This window comes from Brienomyrus brachyistius, chromosome 3 (assembly GCF_023856365.1).
Source record: "Brienomyrus brachyistius isolate T26 chromosome 3, BBRACH_0.4, whole genome shotgun sequence".
NCBI classification, from domain to species: Eukaryota; Metazoa; Chordata; class Actinopteri; order Osteoglossiformes; family Mormyridae; genus Brienomyrus; species Brienomyrus brachyistius.
In genome coordinates, this window is record NC_064535.1 from 26,721,111 (window position 1) to 26,739,915 (window position 18,805).

The following is an 18,805-nucleotide window of genomic DNA, read 5'->3' on the forward strand; positions in this document are numbered from 1 at the left end:
TCTGGTGTCTTCTCATCCGAAATGTTCCACCCCTGAGGCGGATGGGTTGCCCCCTCCCTGCCTGCTCACCCCCAAATGGGGTCCTGACCTTCACTGGCAGCTTGCGCCTGGTAGAAATGTGATGCTGTTCTGCGTATGCTCCCGGCACGCCGAAGGCTTCTTGACCCATTATTGTTTTAAGCTGAGCAGACAATCAGAGAGAAAGGACTCTCAGGCTCATCTTAGACCTGGTCCTCAACAGACTTCTGAGCTCTTCTTTGATGGTCTCCACGGTAAATGCAGGCATCCCAGGCAGAGTCAGGTGACGAGCGCCTTCATTCCCAAGAAGCCTTTTATTTGTCCCTTTGATCCCTGAGAACCCCCATGTTTCTCTCTTTTCCCACACTCTGCCTCTCCGCTGTCACTTTGGAACAGCCCTGCTCCCACATAAAACCCCTATTCCTTCTTAAACTCCTTCCATGTGGATCTGTTCACCGGACCGGCAAACGTGATTTAGCGTACATGTGACACAATGATTAAATGTTTTTATATGCAAAGAGAAAAAAAAAAGCTGCCGTATGTTCTGGGTGTGAAACAGGACATAAACTCAGGGGTAGTTTTTTTGTCTGGCTGCCTTCCTGGCTTAGTTGAGGCGCAGTTAGCCCCACCGCGCTGCCCATGGGCCCCCAGCTGATGCACCCCCCTCCGCGTGAGCCTGGCTCATTTTCCACACATGGAGGCAGCTCCAAGCGAGCAGCAGATACAGGTTTTCCTCCAGCATCTCGCCAGGTGATCTTTGTTAAATTACTGTAATTTAAATATTTTCTAAAGGCTGCCATCTGGTGCTTTTGCAGGTCACAGTGCATCCTGCATTATCATGGTCCTGAATCTTAAATCCGCACTTGTCATTCCATAAACATCACCCCCACAATCCATGTGTTTCAGTTTTTTATTTTCATTTGACTTTTTAATCAGGTCAGTGTTTTTATTTTATCAATGACTAGAAAAGATGGGAGACAATGGAACTTAAATGGTTAATGTGTTAAGTGAGCACTTCAATGGCACCGCTGCTGCTCCCAGAAACGTTCTGGTAAACCCTGTAACCCTCAGACAGTCCACATTTTTGCTCCCTCCTAGATTCCAGCCAATCAAGGACACTGATACAGGTGGTTTGGGAGCAAAAACATGCCCTGTCTGGGGGTACCCAAGGGCTGGGTTTAGAAACACTGCTGTAACAAACATGTCTGATTAGAGCTTGTCAGAGATGTGAAAGGGCAGGCTCCCAGAGTTCCCTGCTCCTGAGATGCCTCTGTTCCCAGAATGCATTGCTCCCAGGACCCTGCAGAGGTCAGTTGCCTCTGGGCTGTGCTGTATGTGAAGCTGACAGAAGTGGTGCCTAATTTTAGTCACTGCAAGAAAGTAAAGAAGAGCCTGGAGGTCAGAGTGAAGAGCGTGGCCTTGTGACTGGGGACCTGCGTGCCAGTGTCACGGGTGTGATGCTTCCGGAACATGGTGCTAAACCCCGTCCCCAGCTGGCATGCCCCATCCCCGCGTCAGTCACCTCAGCCGTCACTGCCCTGGTGCTCTAGGGGTGCCCTTGAAGGGTGCTTAGGTAGCCAGCATGCGAGTGTGCGAGTAGGAGACGTGAGCTGCATCATGGCGATGGATGCCGAGGGTCACTGGAGGGGGGAGCGGGGAACGCAGAGGGGAAGAGACTGAGGGGAGAGCTCTCTGTGTTTGTGTGTGTGGGTCTGTGTGTGGGGGGGCTTTTTTCTTTCATTTGGCTTTTCTAAAATTTATTTATAAACATATTGTAATCAAGAAACAGTGGGATTATATTTAGACAATAATAAAGAGAGTGAAATGGGACCAGAGACAAGCATGCATGTATGTGAGGAGGAGAGTATGACAGCCTGTGTGCTTTTGGGAGAGAGCGAGGGAGCAAGGGAGGGAGAGAGAGGGAGAGAGAGGGAGCGAGGGAGGGAGAGAGCAAGCATTTGTAAGAGTGCGAGGCTCTCGGTGTCTCTGTGAGAGAGCCTCAGTGCTGAGTGACTGAACTGGAGTGCAGGCAGAGTGGGACTTTGGGGAGCCAGGATCCAGGATCTAGGAGCCGGGCCCCTCTGCCACCCACAGCAACACAGCCCCCCCGCCCCCCCCCCGGGGAGTCACAGCCAGGCAGCTCCGTACGCCCCCAGCTGGTAAGAGGAGCTGAGTGAGACTGACAGAGCTTACAGTGTGAGGGCTGCAGTGTTTAGCTGTGGCCAGCATGTGTATGTATGGTCACTTGTGTGTGCAGTGTGTGTACGGGCTGTGTGTATTTTGTTAGGAGTGTGTGCAGTGTGTTTATCAGTAATGTTTTTGTGCGTGTGCTTGCTGCAGGATATGAACTGCGCGCGTGTGTGTGCGTGTTTGCATGTGTATTTTTGGCCCGTGCGAGTGCTGGCTGCCACGCTCTGTGTGGCGGCTGAGTCTGATGGGAAAAGTCATCCTGCATGGTCGAGTGCCGCCCTCTCGTAGCGGCTCATGTCAAACAGCATCGAGGCTCCTGTCTGCGCTCTGCCGTCGATGCCAACAAAAAAAAGCGAACCGCTTGGTATTAGTGTTCCAAAGCGAAAGCTACAGAAAGGAATGAAACACTCTGGAAATGCAAGTAGCCTCTCCAAGTTAACACCTTTAAATTTGGGCACACTTTTATGCCTGCGCTCGCCGCGGTGCACTGTGGGAATTCTGGACACGATCGAACAAGCTTGTGAAAAAGAAAAAGCTTTGGAAGAGGAACAGAGCAGAAGCTCTCTTCCTGGGATTTTCGGCTGTGAAGCGATCTTTGTGCCGGTTCGCCCGTTTTCTCGCCATGCGGGGCGAGATGTGCAGTGGCTGGGCGCACGGTGGCCGGCGTGGGGCCGTGCTGCCTCATGACACACTGCCAGCACCTAACGGGATCTCGGTGTCACCGAGAGGGTATGCTGACCTCCCCCATCTGACAAGAGACTCTGCTAAGCAGTGGCAGCAAATTCCGCCTCCTGTTGGGCACAGCATGCATTCACACCGGAGAACCCGGTTATTAGCAAGGGAACCTGGTTTATATATGTATATATTTACTGACGCACTCCCCCCCCCCGGTGACCGCGGCTCCCCCAGAGGGCTGAGCGTCCTCCCAGTAACCTCCCAGTGTGCAAGTGGAAAAGCCCATCAGTGCTCTTGCTTGCCCATGATTTATGGAGTAATCCAATCACAGGCCACCACTCCTGTTTCTTCCCTGGCTTGTGGATGGAGCAGGGTGTTCGAGAAGATCATTGCAATGCCCTACCTTTGGCTCTCCTCTTCCAGTGCTTGATAGGACTGTATCCATCCCTCCATCCATCCATCCATCCATCCATCCATCCATCCATTTGCTTATCTGGGTCAGGGTCATGGGGAGAAATATATCTTTTTCCAGGAGTGCAACTAAAAGGGGGAGGGGGGCTAAGCCATTACTTATCTGATTTTAATGAAAATGAATGAAAACATAAAAACATTTAAACTAATTACTTGGCATTTATTTGGGGAGGAGCTAAAGAACATTTTAGACTAACAGCCCTAGTGATACCCTTGTATTTTCATTTTTATTTTAGCCTGTCGCTAAATAGCAGCTTGTTAGTTTTCCTTAGGAGCATCTTTTGTTTTTGCTGAAGTAGCAGCATTTGACAATCCGTCCGTCCGGCTCTGGGCCGGTCCCGCTCATCCTCTGTAATCCATTTACATCGTGGTTCATCCCTGAATTTTCTGCTGTGGAGCTGCCAGGCTTCCTTCTGCTTACCTCGGGCTGATGGCGCGCCCTCATCATCCCGCTGCTGCCTGTTCCTGACCCCTCCCCCCTGTGCTGGCCACGCCCACTGCAGAATGGTGCCCCGCCCACCCCACTGGGTGCACCATTTGTCAGGGGCTCTCTTGGCCTTGGTGTCAGAGGGTGACTCAGTTTCTCTCGGAGGCTCTCAGCTTTCTGCTGTTTTACAACAGGAGGTGGCGAGTTTGGTGTTATGTCATAAGACCTCGACGTTCCAAGTTCCAGCCAAAAATTTTTGTTTCCCATGATGTTGAATATGACTCACATCCTGTACAAATACGTGATTATGAATCTAGCGTACGCAGTTGAACGCTTCACCACAGATTACGCTAATCGTGGTGTTTTCGCAAAGCAGACCTTTTCTGGTTGCCCCCTGTGCCTTTTGCGACCTGCGATTGTTCAGTTTCCCTGTTTCCTGTTTAAGTCACACGGTTTTGCTATATTTTGTGCACCTGACATGACAGTACATGGCACTGGAAACGCTGTGTGCTCCTGCCCATCCTGGCTCAGGCACATGGCGAGTACGCAGCATGTGGCTTCCCCGAAGTTGACAAGGACATCTGGCTGGCAAGATGAGCAGGGAAGCAAAATTATCTCAGATGCATCTGGAAGCTTTATCAGCACAAACTATACACCCAACATCTCTACATCCAATACCTCTACACCCGGTATCTATATACCCAACACCTCTATACCCGGTATCTATATACCCAACACCTCTACACCCAATACCTCTACACCCGGTATCTATATACCCAACACCTCTACACCAATACCTCTACACCCAGTATCTATATACCCACCATCTCTACATCCAGTACCTCTACACCCAGTATCTATATACCCAACACCTCTACACCCAATACCTCTACACCCGGTATCTATATACCCAACACCTCTACACCCAATACCTCTACACCCGGTATCTATATACCCAACACCTCTACACCCAATACCTCTACACCCGGTATCTATATACCCAACACCTCTACACCCAATACCTCTACACCCGGTATCTATATACCCAACACCTCTACACCAATACCTCTACACCCAGTATCTATATACCCACCATCTCTACATCCAGTACCTCTACACCCAGTATCTATATACCCAACACCTCTACACCCAGTATCTATATACCCACCATCTCTACATCCAGTACCTCTACACCCAGTATCTATATACCCACCATCTCTACATCCAGTACCTCTACACCCAGTATCTATATACCCAACACCTCTACACCCAAAACCTCTACACCCAGTATCTATCTACCCACCATCTCTACATCCAATACCTCTACATGCAGTATCTATATACCTAACACCTCTATACCCAATACCTCTACAACCAGTATCTATATACCCAACACCTCTACATCCAATACCTTTACACCCAGGATCTATACACCCAACATCTCTATACCCAACATCTCTATACCCAATACCACACCACCCAGTATCTCTACACCTAGTACCACTGCACCCACCATCTATACACGAAATACCTGTATACCAATATCTCTACACCCAATGTCTCTACCAAATACCTACACCTAGTTTCGCTACATCCAGTAGCTTTACTCAGAGATCCTCTTCACTGTACAACCAGCATTTTTACACCTAATTTCTGTACACCCAGTATCTCTACATCAAGGACCAGCACATTCACTTTCGCTATACTTTTACCTCTATACCCTCACTTCACACCCTGTACCTCTATACCCAATATCTTTAAACCCAGTACCCCTACATCCTGTACCATTTCACTTGGTTGGCATTTACCCTTACCCCAGTCAGAGCCAGGCAGGTGAGCCAAAGTGACACAGAACGTGGGTGGGGGGCACACAACTGTGTATATATATATATATATATATATTAACATCATGCTTTGTCAGGTAGGAGTTAATTATGCCCCACTGTGATTATGGTCATGCTATATATATTTCGGACATGGGACGCTGATTCTCTAAGCATCTCCATCCTGCTTCTGCTTGTTATTCTGCCATATCCGTTTGCTGCCTGTGAAAAAATTTTAAAAAATCCTGACGGTGAGAACATGAAGTCCCAGAACCCTGCCGGAAGCCCATGTTTGTTGGCGGGGTCGTTGGCGGTGCCGTCGCAAACTGGGTCGGGCTCGTCACGCCTGCCGAGCTTTCCTTCCCGCGCCGTTCTTCAGGGAGGGGAGGGTCCACGTGCCAGCCAGCCGTGGCAGCGGAGCCCCGCGCCAGGCTGTACTTGTCGTGGAGGCGGGGCCCGGTACGAATGAACAAACGGGCACGCTGATACAGGGAGCGGGTGGGATTTTTCCGCCTGAATGAGGCACAGCTGTCAATTCTGAGCGCCGGCGTGCAAATGAAGGCCGAGTCCGCCTGCCGCGGAAGGAGAGCTGCTCACTTTGTTATTCTTATCCGACCTGATTACGCTCCTCTCCCATTTGCATTTCCAGGACTGATTCGCGCAGTTAAGCGGCACTCCAGCATGGAAGCACTGGCAGTGCTGGCGCCATCAGCCCACAGCCAGAGATGGGGTCTGCTCTTAAAGGGACGGCGCCTGCCCTCTCCTTGACGATGTGTCGTGTTCGTGCCATGCCTGTGCACTGGTTTTTAAGCAGTCCTTTGTAGGCCCACTCCTTTAACACTGTTTTTAAGCGAGCTCTGATCCACAGCCAGTAGCACCAACTGCGATTTGAAGAGGCTAGCTGCTGTAACAAGCCCGGTGTAGTGCAGATCTCCTTATGGAAATCGAGGCGTCTCTTAGCATCTGTGGCCTTTGATAAAGCAGTGTGATTCAACACTTTGAAAAAAGAACTTTATTAACTGTCAGAAGATGATGTTCAAACGAGAAAGGCTTCACAGATATTGTGACCCTCCAATCATGTGCTTTAACAAGCTTAATGATCAGGACTCTGCTAATCATGGCTCTGCTGATCATGACTGCATTCATCACAGCCTTACTGATCGCGGCTCTGCTGATCATGACTGCATTCATCACAGCCTTACTGATCGCGGCTCTGCTGATCATGACTGCATTCATCACAGCCTTACTGATCGCGGCTCTACTGATCATGACTGCATTCATCACAGCCTTACTGATCGCGGCTCTGCTGATCATGACTGCATTCATCACAGCCTTACTGATCGCGGCTCTGCTGATCATGACTGCATTCATCACAGCCTTACTGATCGTGGCTCTGCTGATCAATGATCTTGCTGCATATTACCTCCCTGATCACAGTCTCTTTGATGCTGACCGCCCTATTCTTGATATCATTGACTGTGACCTCATCAATCATGACCTTGGTGCTTGTGACCTTGCTGTTGCTAATCTGGTCCGCCTGCCAACATGCTTACAGTCTCTCCTTTCTGCTTAGCCCCACCCTACATTAACAGGGCTTGCTGTCTTCTCAGCCAGTTGTCTTAATTAACCAGCTTTCGGCGTCTTAACAAAAAAAAAAACGCTTATGAACCATTACAATACGTCAGCCGGGCTGCTGGCTCTGTTCCGCGGATCTCCCTCGGTTGTAATACTGACACGCTTTGCGGTATAGCAAGATTATACGCTGGAGAGTAATTGCCATTCCATTGCATCTATTTTTTGAGTTATTATGAATCTCTTTTTTTGTCAGGCAGTCTTATTCAAAGCAAAAGTTACATAGCGATCTGCTCAATGAAATCATTACTTAAGAAGCGACAGGGGAAGGCACAATAGTTAACAATGTGGGAAACGAGGAAGACGGGAAGGATCCTTAATTAGATCGTTAATCGAAATGCAGCCCTGTGTTATCTGGTCTTGCTTGCAGAGGCGGATTCTCTTCAGTGTTTTTTTTTTCCTTCATGGGATTTCGCACATGTTTTGCATATTGTTTTATTCATCGGCTGATGAGCGAGGTTCCTCTTCCATTTGCAAAGCTGTCAAGGCATTCTGTCATTAAAGATGTTTAATGAGGAAAAATTAGTAGGGGAATCTGGCGTCTCACAGAAGCGGCTCTCAAATGGACAATTGAGTAGAGACACACACATGTTCTTCGCCTCCAGTCCATGTGCGTGCAGTTGCGTGTTTGACTGTGTACATCCAGTATGTGCACTAACCTTCAGCCCTGTGTGGTCACCGAGCGCTCCCATGACCCTTGAGGTAAGAAGATGGATAGATGGATGGATAATCGAAGGATGGATCAACACATATTTTTTTCCTGTCCTGATTGTTGAGTGTGATCGTTTGACTTAAGCCCTAGTTGACGATCCCTGTCTTCAGAAGCTGAAGAGACGATACATGATGGTCTTTATTCACTCCCTTCTCTGGGCCGTATGCCCCGGCCCACCACCGAATTCTCCAGCAGGGCCAACAGATGTACAATTTACGGTGTACAACCTCTGCCTTTGAGACCCCACCCCCTAACAAGGGGCTTTGTACGTAGAGACAGCACGGCGAAAGCAGTCAGGCTAGCAGAAGTCAAACAAAGCAGAGCTTTACTTCCTGGAGCGATGATCTCCCACTGCTCGCGGTGTCCAGCGGAAATAAAAAGTAATATTTTAAAATGCGGGATGAAAGAGCAGCGGTTTTAGGAACATCGGGGGGAGCCGCACCGTGTGGTGTGTTTGCAGTCCCGGTCGCTTCAGTCCTGCTGCTCATCGGCTGCAGCCTGGAAGCATTTGTCTTCACCAGTAATGTTGTTGTCCTCTGGGTCTGCTTTAACTAAATGCGTAGCTGTTCTACATTCAGTCAACTAAATCATTCTGTCCTTGCGAGTCTGCTAACAAGACATGTGTGGGACATCGGAATACAGTTAAACAGATTGTTGCACAGTCTGAAACATTCAAAAAATCCATGTGAGAGGGACTGTTTCAGACATTGTGACCATCTCCCTAAATTAATTGGGCTCCACTTCCTGTTGTCAGATAGGGTGTTTGATTTCTTTACCCAACACAGCCCCATCCACTCATGCATCTCCTTGGTTCTAGCCTGCAGCGACTTAACCCTGCCTTTAGGACTACTGTTGTGCCATCAGGGTAAATATGGTTCCATGTCCCTCTTCTAGTCTGTTGGACCTTCAGGCTAAGCTGTAGGACCTTCTCTCTGATCCAGAGCCCTGGGGCCCTTTGGTGTGTCTTTGATGTTTATTTCAGCAGTAGCTTGACAGCTGCTTCCTTAAGGTATGGCTGCTGGCCTCAATAGTTACAGGTTTATTGTTAGGCCCAGTTTCATCGATGAGCTAATGGGTACTGATCATTCATCACAGCCTTACTGATCATGGCTCTGCTGATCATGACTGCATTCATCTGCATTTTAATTCACAGATTCATCAGATGGGAATTTCAGTTTTTTCCTTTAGCAGAAACTTGACCCGGTTGAGTCCCTATAATGTGTGTGTTTTTTTTTCCTGTTGTGTATTACGGTAGTGAACTGAGTGGCACCTCCTCTCGTCAGCGTGGTCTAACCTGTGCTTGTGGTGGCATCACCCCTGGGTTTCTCTGGCCTCCAGAGGTTCTTGTGAGTGCAGGCATGTCCTCGGGACTTATCTGCCCTGACATTTACCGATCTGGCTTCTTGTCCTGAGAAATACGCCCATCACTGCGAGGGGAAAAGCATAAGATGATTTAGTAGATGCTCTCTGGCCGTGGCATTGACCGGCAGGGCCCTACCTGGCCTTTTATAAGTTATCAGACCATTTTCATATATGTCTGTGGGAGTCATTTCTTTGGCTGCATAATAATTAAAGCACTTTTACAATCCCTAAGAGCCTTAAAAGCACAGAGGCATTTTCCAGCTTGGGTATGTTGTAGTGTCATGTGACACCCTTCCCCTGATTGATCAGTGTATCGTGGCTGTCTGAAGTGAGGTACATACATGTACTGGAACTGGCCTGTTATGACTCCTGAATTGGTGTTGTAGGTATTATGTAGGTGCTGGCCCAGATTAACCATGTGGGCATTTCAGTAGAGCATCCCTTCATAAACCACCCTCCTCCAGTCCCATTCACAAATGTCTTTAAACGAGTTAATGCAATTTAATATCTAATGTATGTAGCATGATTTCACATTGTTTTTTGTAATATTGCATTAACAAAAAATCCTATGTAACGTTTTTCTTATGACTTTCTGGAGCCACCAATCAACTCTGTTTCTTTCCGACATGATGTTACGTGTGCGGTCGCATAGTGACACTAAATACTCTTAATCTTAATCCTGTGTGGTCGTTATGGGAATGCTGGGAAAGCCAGGCATTATGGGAGATGTAGTATCCTGGAGAAGGTGAGGGGTATGGGAGGGGGACTTTTGGCAGAGCTGTGGAGAATGTGTCAGTATAGTGGCCAGATGGACGATCCAGAATCTAATCAGAAGCCAGTAGTTTGTAGTGCCCCACAAAGGCAAAGTAAGGTAACTGCATATTTTATTACAATTGAGTTATGACTGAAATCGAGTTTCTTGGGCTCTGTTTTAACTTGTCAGAACTTGCGACAAAAACATCTGAGTTCAACTACGTACTGTCTTGAAGAAAAGAGGGTGTGAAAATCACCGTAACGTCTCAGTATCAGTGTTAGCATAGTTACTGTGTTTTGTAGGGCATTGTAGTTTAGCACGTTCTGACCACAAACACAGGTTATGACCAAAACAGGCCACAATTTGCTTGTTTAATCTGCGTATTACCGCACCTCGTTAGCAGCATGTCTTTGCACAGAGCTTGCCGGCTTTCCATAACTCTTTGTCAGCGCTGTGCTTCCTCGTGCCTGAAATGCATGCCTCCGTGCCAAGGCTTTCAGGTAATTTGCAGTGCTTAGCGTTAGACTGAAATGGGAATTAATGAAATGAGTCTCCATAATGATACCATTTTGGAATGATGTGTGATTTTGGACTGATGTCACCGTTGGGCCCCTGAGCAACGCCCTTAAACCCCAGGTACTCCTGACATTGTCTGACCCTGCGTTCAGTTGTGTGTGGCTTCAGATAAAAGAGTCCCTTTTATAACTAAAATGTGTGTAGTATATGGGAGGGACATACATGCAGAGCACATACACGATGCCTTAAAACAGATTTAGAGGGACTCTGGCCTATACACTGAATGCTATGCAAAATAGGGCACTAGCCTGAGCCTAAACACAACAGCAATAAGCTAACTATTTACTTCTGATGTAGTGTGGAACAGTCACAAATGGGATTTGGGCTGCATTTCCAGGTCAGTGGGTCCAAAGTGTGTGTGCAGGACTGAGAAATGTGATGGGATGGTGTTTTCCACTCCTTTACTTCTGTCCCCTGCAGGGGTAATTCTAGTATTTTTTAAGGTGTGGGGGGAGGGGCTTAAGAGGGGCAATAATTCATACAAAGAGGTCAATCTTATCATTAGCCAATAATATCTTTTAAATCGGTGAGTGACAGAGGGTGGGGCACTCCAGAAGCCAATCGGCTTTCATTGTTTCGTATACAGCCCTGCTCCCCTGAGCTTTGCACATCCTGCGTCGGTGAGGGACTGCTCTGCTCTGGGCAGACAGGGTCGCTGGCAGTAGCATTTATGAGCCCCAATGCGAGAGGAGAATCCAACCAGGATCCATTCCTAGTCCCGAGCAGCCCATTCCCAGCTGCCTGCCCGCTGGCAGACTCTGTCCTGCTCTCACGTGGGTACTCTGCCATAAACACGTGGGTCTGAAATCCGTACTCCCACACGCCCTGTTTCATAAAGCGTTTGCACCCCTAGCGCTTGAATGCAGAAGGATTACTCGACTATTAAATGTGCTTTTTCGTCTCTGTCCTGTTTATGGAGGGGGCTAGATGAATACCGTTTGTAAAGTATACTTTTTTCTGTGCTAAGGCAATAATGGCTTTTAAAATGAAGTGCAGCATTGCAATTCGGTATAGATTTGGACATATAGTTACTGTCTTGTCATTTTAATTTAATTTTGAGTATTTTTGAGTGGAGAACAAAAATCCTCTCCTCTCAGTAAGGTCCTTGGTTTCCATGACAACCGTGGTCCCCCGTGTGATAATCCGATTCCTCCCACAACTGTGAAAACATGGTCACTCCCGTTTTTCCAGTCGACGTCTGGAATCCGCAGCTCCTCTTTGCGCCCGCTGTCATGCGGGCAGAAGGGGAACCAGCTCGGCCCATCAGGTTCTAACATCCACACGATGCACTGGCACGTTCCTTAGAATCTCCATCCCGTCCCTGAGGATTTAACTCTGTCTTGATTTGGGGGGGGGGGGGCGGGAACGCATTGATTTCAGGTCACTGCAGTCTCCAACCAGTGCGTTTCGAGATCCCAGCTCACACTCCATGTTTAGTGAAATGAGGCCACCTCACGGATGCCGATGAGGCAGGAGGCGTTAATGAGGTAAAAAAATAAAAAGGAAAAGCAGGAGTGGGCGGGCAGGACGCATCGGTGACGTTTCATAACCGCTGCCGCGGGTTGCGTGAGTGCAGGGCCCTGCAGCAGCGCCAGAGGATGTATGGAGGAGTCGTCATGGCTGCGATGCTCACTGTCGCTGTGTGTGTGAGGAGGAGGGTGTGCTAATTATTTCTCAGGGATGTAGCATAGCTGGTGCTGAGGGAAAGGCCACACAGCTTTGAAAAACACACACACACACTTTGGAATTTAAAAAGTGCAAAAGAAAGCATGGCTGGTGTGTTTGCATGTGTTTGGGTGATGGTTCCGATGTCCTGAATGTTTTAATAAGACGGCAACAAACATATATATATATATATATATTTCAAAATTGCTTTTCTTGTGTGAGAATCTACTGTCCGCATGCATGATTACAGGATTTTCCAGACAGACAGGGATTAATTTCCTGCGTGATGTAGGAATCGCCTAGCAAATTGGCTGCTATTTCTCATTCCGTCGTTCGCTTTGAACGCTTAGAGGGCGGCGACGGGGCGGGTGGGGTTAACCCACGGCGTGAATGTGGAACAAGCAGCCATGTTATGCAGAGTTACATACCAATGACATCCACATACACAATGGCTAGCGGTGACGAGAGCGATATAAACAGAGCCAGCGTCCAATCAGAAAGCCGAGAGGATGTTGGTATACACCGCCAAGGGTGATTCTAGGGGTTCCCTATGACTAAATTTGCCGAGAGGTGGGGAGGGAGTGCCCCATGATAAAGTTTACCAAGCAGGGGTGATATGAAATGTATAAACAGACGCAGGACAAATCACCAAATGGATATAGGAAAATTATTTTTCTGGGAGGCTGAAGCTGAACCTAATCAGGGTGTATAATCGCCTATGTACTCCACATTAATGCAGTGCAGCTTATACTGTACATACAGTCTCATAAATTCACTGTCTGGTCAAGGATTTAGTGCTTTGTCAAATGTATTAGGATTTGGCAGTTTGGCTGGGAGAGATTCTGCCATCGGTGCTCATCAATCTGCAGAAGTCACTGCGACTGAGAAAATTGCATCTGTTGATCATTTTTCTATTTCCTGTCATTCTTTTTCTGTTACGATGAGAATCATTTTTTTTTTTTTGCTAGATCAAAAGGTTGCCTTTATCCTTCCGTTGCAGTGCAGGAGTTTTTTGTAAAAGCGTCATTGTTACTGGAAGCTTTGATTTTTCTGACGCTTCTACTGCATGCAGCCTCAGCTTTTTGGGTGGTCATGAACGCAGGGCCTGGCCGGTCTTTCCCTTTCACACCACATGACCTTCTACTGCCCAGTCTGCCACCAGATGCTTTGTTCTGCCGCTCAGAGTACTGAAGGGTCCCCAAGGTTACTGGAAGGTCAAACCGCAGGGGACTGTAAGAGTCTCGGTGAAATCCTCTCAGGACACCCATTGTAATGCAGTGTAGAAGTGGAATGGAAGTTGTTTGCAAGGCTCACATCCACCTTACTTTTATTCAGTGTTGGGCATTTCAGGTCCAGAAGCTACAAATCCAGGCCAATATTATTTCTTCCAATCAGCTGAGTGCTCTGTGACTGTTACTCTTTATGCTGAACTGGTTGGTAGATTCAGAATCTTGGTCTGGATTTGTAGTTTCTGGACCTAAAAATGCTGTTTTTATTGAACTTAATTGCGACCTGGTGTGTATTGTGACATGGTCTGTATCGCGACATGGTCTGTATTGTAAACATGGCCTGTATTGTGACATGGTCTTTATTGCCATTGTGGTCTGTATTGTGACATGGTCTGTATTGGAATGTGGTCTTTATTGTGACATGGTCTTTATTGCCATTGTGGTCTGTATTGTGACATGGTCTTTATTGCCATTGTGGTCTATATTGTGACATGGTCTTGCATATTTCCTGTAGTGTTACATTTCGGACAGTGCATTATGGAAATAACCTGGAAAGGCAGCTTTTATTGCGGGGAAACTCTTAACTGGAGCACAGTTTTACGCTCCAAAAATGTCAACCAGGCACACTAATTAAAGTTTAATTAAATTATTGTATTTGAAACTGGCTCCTTTTTTAGAGCAAGAGGTAAACAGAGTGAACAATTCTTCAGAGAGCGGTCACCTTTACCGGCACTGATGCTAAGCTTTAACTTAATTTAAAAGTCTCGACTCGGTAACCAAACCCACCCCAGAGAATGAGCCCAACCTAGCAGCCCCTACTTTCACTTGACCTTCTCTGTAGCAGAGTAGTTTCCAACACACTATGTTCTGGTTAAATACCGCAGTCTCCACCTTCAATATAGGATCTAGTGCTTTCAGAAATCCGCTTCACAGTGTCAGAGCCACTGCCGACAGCAATGCTAATGCTATTGTTAGCACTGTGAGCCTCCATGAGACGTCCTCAAATACGCTCACGGCCCCCTGCTCCGGCGCAGTCTCGTCAGCTCACTCATCTTTAGGATTTACTGTTCTTCTGGAATTTCACCCTCGTTAGTCAGTGTGAGTTTTAATTAAAGCGAAGCACGGTTGTTTGATGGAATTATTGTAGCACGAAGCGAATCGCTGAGAGATGAACAGATCGGGGACAGAGGGACGTTAAAAACAGCCTCGTCGGCACCACAGATGTAGCATTGTGTGAAGTTCAGAAGATGATGCGTGATGGATTCATCTCATGCCTGCCTGGTGATATTCTGGGTGGCTTTCTCTACTCCTTACTTTGCTAATCGGGTTTATTTGTCATTCTTTGAATTGCACATGGCCACGCGAGGAGGAGCCCATAACGGCTGATGACCTGCTGTCCCCGCAGTGCCGTGAGCAGTGAAGCATTCCTAAGTTGCTGCTCAGCCTGTATTAATGGACATTATCAATTAAACATCAACCAGTTAATGGGCCGCTTTTAACTCCAACCGAGCCGTCTCCGGAATGTGACAATTAACACCGGGTTAGTGAATGATCATCAAATGGTTACGCTCTCTGGGGGAATTTGGATTGCATCAAAAGTCTGTTTAGTTTGCAATTCTCCTACTGTTATGAAAGTTTTTAATAGTGTATGTAATTTAGTATGTGATGTTTGGGCTGTTCTGACGTCCAGATCTGTTTGTACAACCTGTCCTCAAACACAACATCGGGACTCTTTGATGCAGTGGCATGTTCAGTGATTAGCATTAGGGCGCACTGTCGTTCATGACTTCCTGTGATTTTACAGTCAGACGTTACCTGATTGGTGGGGAGGCAACAGAACCATGCACCACGTTTTCCCGCCGTCCGCATCTCTGGCTAATGGATCTGAGCTTCAGGGACCAGCTGAGAGACACGCAGTAATGGCTTCCATGGCCGAGCTTTTAAATTTGGGGTTTGATTATGTGGAGAATGGTCCCGATTCAGCTGACACCCGCACCCTCACTGTCCCTAATACCCACCCCTGTCGTTGCTTTTAACACAAGGACTCATCAAAATGTGATTTTTATAAACATTAGTTGGCATGTTTAAGGCAATTTATTCATTTGCTGATCAGTCATTTTGCTGTCACCAGTCCATTAAAGGCAATCATTCCCTCAGCATATTCTGTCGGGCTCATCTATGTTAGTTTACTGATTAGATGTAGCTATTTTCAGTGATTTTTAGTTATTTTAGTAACTTTTCCCATATTCTGTGCATTAGTGGCCCAGCTAGTGCATCTGCCTTGTTTCAGCCTGGCAGAATGATTATTAGTTTATAACAAATGATCCTTTGTTCCTAAAATAACAGCGTGTGTGATTGCTCTAGTAGCAAAGCACCATGTTTCAGTTTGACTTAATCATATTTTTCTGTCACTTTGTTATTCCCATTATCGGAAATGAATAATGAAGCCTTTTCATTTGCTAAACAGCAGTCTTTAATTCCAGACCCCCCTCCACCCCCCCGAGATTTCAAAGCGTATCATTTCGATGAATTGTGGGTGGGATTTTTACGGCGGTAAACATCGAAACGAGAAAGGGTAGCCTGACACGGGACGAAACTCAACGACAGGAGGAGGGGTAAAAAGGCGGGCCGGCCCCCGGGAGAGCAGGAAGCCTCCGTACTCCACGCCGACCCTCCATTAATGTGAAATGTACCTTCGGAGGGAAGGAGAAAGCTGATTCATATCACGGCAAATTGCGAGTAAATTGAACAGAAAATAGGCTTTAGGTGTTGACTTGCTTGCTTCTGGCACACCTGCGGCGTGGCGTAATCAAAAATGCAATGCAGCTCATTTGCGACGATGAAAGGGGAATTCAGGCTCAGCGGTGGAAGCGTAAGACCCTGGTCATTCGGTCCTTGGCGGAGTTGGTGGGGGGGGGGGGGGGAGGGGGAGTGCCCAGGGAGCGCCCGCTTTCTGATGAGAACTCTTCTCGCCCAGCACCCGTTGACTTCTCTTCCTGTCCGCCCTTCTGGAAGGCTCTTCCCTCCTTTGAAGTTTGTCTGCCGTTGTCCTTCTTCACCTCCGTCACACGAAGATCTCACAGTTAGACTGATCTGACGGCGATCTTATTCTGGGCCTTGCCGCGCCACATCGTCAGAGCCGCACACCCACTTTATCAGTGTTGTTACTGCAAAATGAATTTGCCAAATCGCTCTCTCTTCTGTTTGTAGTATTAATTGCACTGCATTACTCTAAAGTGGTTTTCAGAGGGCCCGTTCTTGTTTAGTCTTTTCAGTCAAACCTAAAAAAATGGTAAAGCCTCCATGACTGTTTATCTAGCCTCTCTCTTTATCTGTAAATATACCTCACTCTGAGGGTCTGAGATGCAGGACGTAGCGCGGTAATGGCGGCCTGCTAGCGTTTTTGTGTGAGGTGTCTGGTTGGGAGCAATGGGTATTGTGGTGGAAATAGGCAACTGGAAGCGTTTTTTGACTGAGGAGCCTTGAGACCTTGGTGTCAAGCCCAAAGTCCACTGCTGTACGTGTTTATTGTGATGATATAAGAATGAATTGTGTATGTGTGTTTTTGTGTGTGTGTATGAGCTTGCTATGATGACTCAGCCCTGTGTGTGTGTGTGTGTGTGTGTGTGTGTGTGTGTGTGTGTGTGTGTGTATGTTTCCGTTTCTCTTCTCTCCACCAGTGGGTGGTGAAGACAGCAGACACCTCACTGGTGGACTGGTTAACCATCTCTTGGGGAAAACAGAATAGAATTTTTGAAAAGCACTATATAAACGTTCAGTGGTACATTCATTCATTCACTCACTCATTCATAGATTGGAAGACGTCCAGTGAGAAGCCCTTCTTCCCCAAAACTGTCAGTACTCTATGGATGGTCTTTATGTTCTGGCCTGTGCTGTGGATGGCTATTTCCTCTTTAGATATAAATGTTTCTCTTCATTATCAAGTTTAAGTGTAACTAAGTCGGGGAAAATCAGTGCTAGCAGGGATGGTACAGATTGGTTTGAGGATTCAAATCTTCATGAGTTTCTGTTAAATAAAATGTAAATAAAATAGGAATAGAGAGAGGGAGTGTGTTATGGTCCAAGTCCAGCTGCAATGCAATGCAAGCGTTGTCACTGGCAGCACACTGGCAGCACACTGGCCTTTCTCCGTGACTCTGGGATGTCAGGACCATGGAGAGCGTCACAGCATGCAGATGACGGTTCAGAACCTGGGACAGCACTGCTGTGTCCTGCTCAGGATGTTTGACTCTGAATCGAGGACAATTCTAGGATTTAGTTGAAGCATAAGTGGGACTGTAATTTGTACAGAAGAGCCAACCTAATCATTAGCCAATGATGACTGGGGAAGGGGTGCTCCAGGAGCCAATCAGCTTTTAGTTGGGTTGATGCCCCTATGGTCCAGCCTCTGTATACAGCCCTTCTCTGGATAGAGCCTTTCTGAGCACCCATATATTCAGCACTGGTCTGGCTTTCTACTTTGTGGACCTTTCCTCTGCCACACACATACTCACACACACACACACACACACACTCACACACACACACACAGGTGGGCATGCACACACACACACACATACACACACACACACGCATACTCACACACACACACACACACACACACAGGTGGGCATGCACACACACACACACACATACCAAGGTGGGCACACACACACACACAGGTGGGCATGCACACACACACACACACATACCAAGGTGGGCACACACACACACAGGTGGGCATGCACACACACACACACACACATATCAAGGTGGGCACACACACACACAGGTGGGCACACACACACACACACACACACACATACCAAGGTGGGCACACACACACACAGGTGGGCACACACACACACACACACATACACACAGCTTCCAACCATTTCTTCTATGTCAAACCATCACTCACATTATATAAATGATGATTATTTATAAATGCTGTCACTGTCACAATTAATTCACAGGATAATCGCAAGACAGAAACCACTTTTGTTGTTTCTTCCATGTTAGTGAAAATGAGATCTGTACAACATGACGGCATTATTGAATTCTGTTCCATTTCTTCCACACAAGGTATTTGTCGAATTCCCTCACAGGACAGAGGAGATTACTTTATCTCAGTGATGAACCCTCTCATTCCACTTGTTACACCCTGAATCGAACTGAACTCTTCTCTGTCCAACAGCGTGACATTGCTTTGCAGTCTGTCCCACCTCACATTCTGCATACACGTGACTCGACAAGGTGACGTATCGTATT

General features: G+C 47.3%; 1 protein-coding gene across 9 annotated transcripts in view; it reads left to right on the plus strand.

Moving 5' to 3' along the window:
* LOC125739058 (synaptotagmin-1-like) overlaps positions 1–18,805 on the plus strand; it is a 114,647-nt gene that overhangs the window by 57,494 nt on the left and 38,348 nt on the right. The window contains exon 1 of one of the 9 annotated variants that reach the window (XM_049008748.1): positions 1,990–2,177. The exons of the other annotated variants lie outside the window; for them this stretch is intronic. The gene's annotated coding sequence lies outside the window, so the exon portion shown is untranslated. Of the gene's footprint in view, positions 1–1,989; positions 2,178–18,805 lie in introns of those variants that run through there. 9 annotated transcript variants of the gene reach the window in all.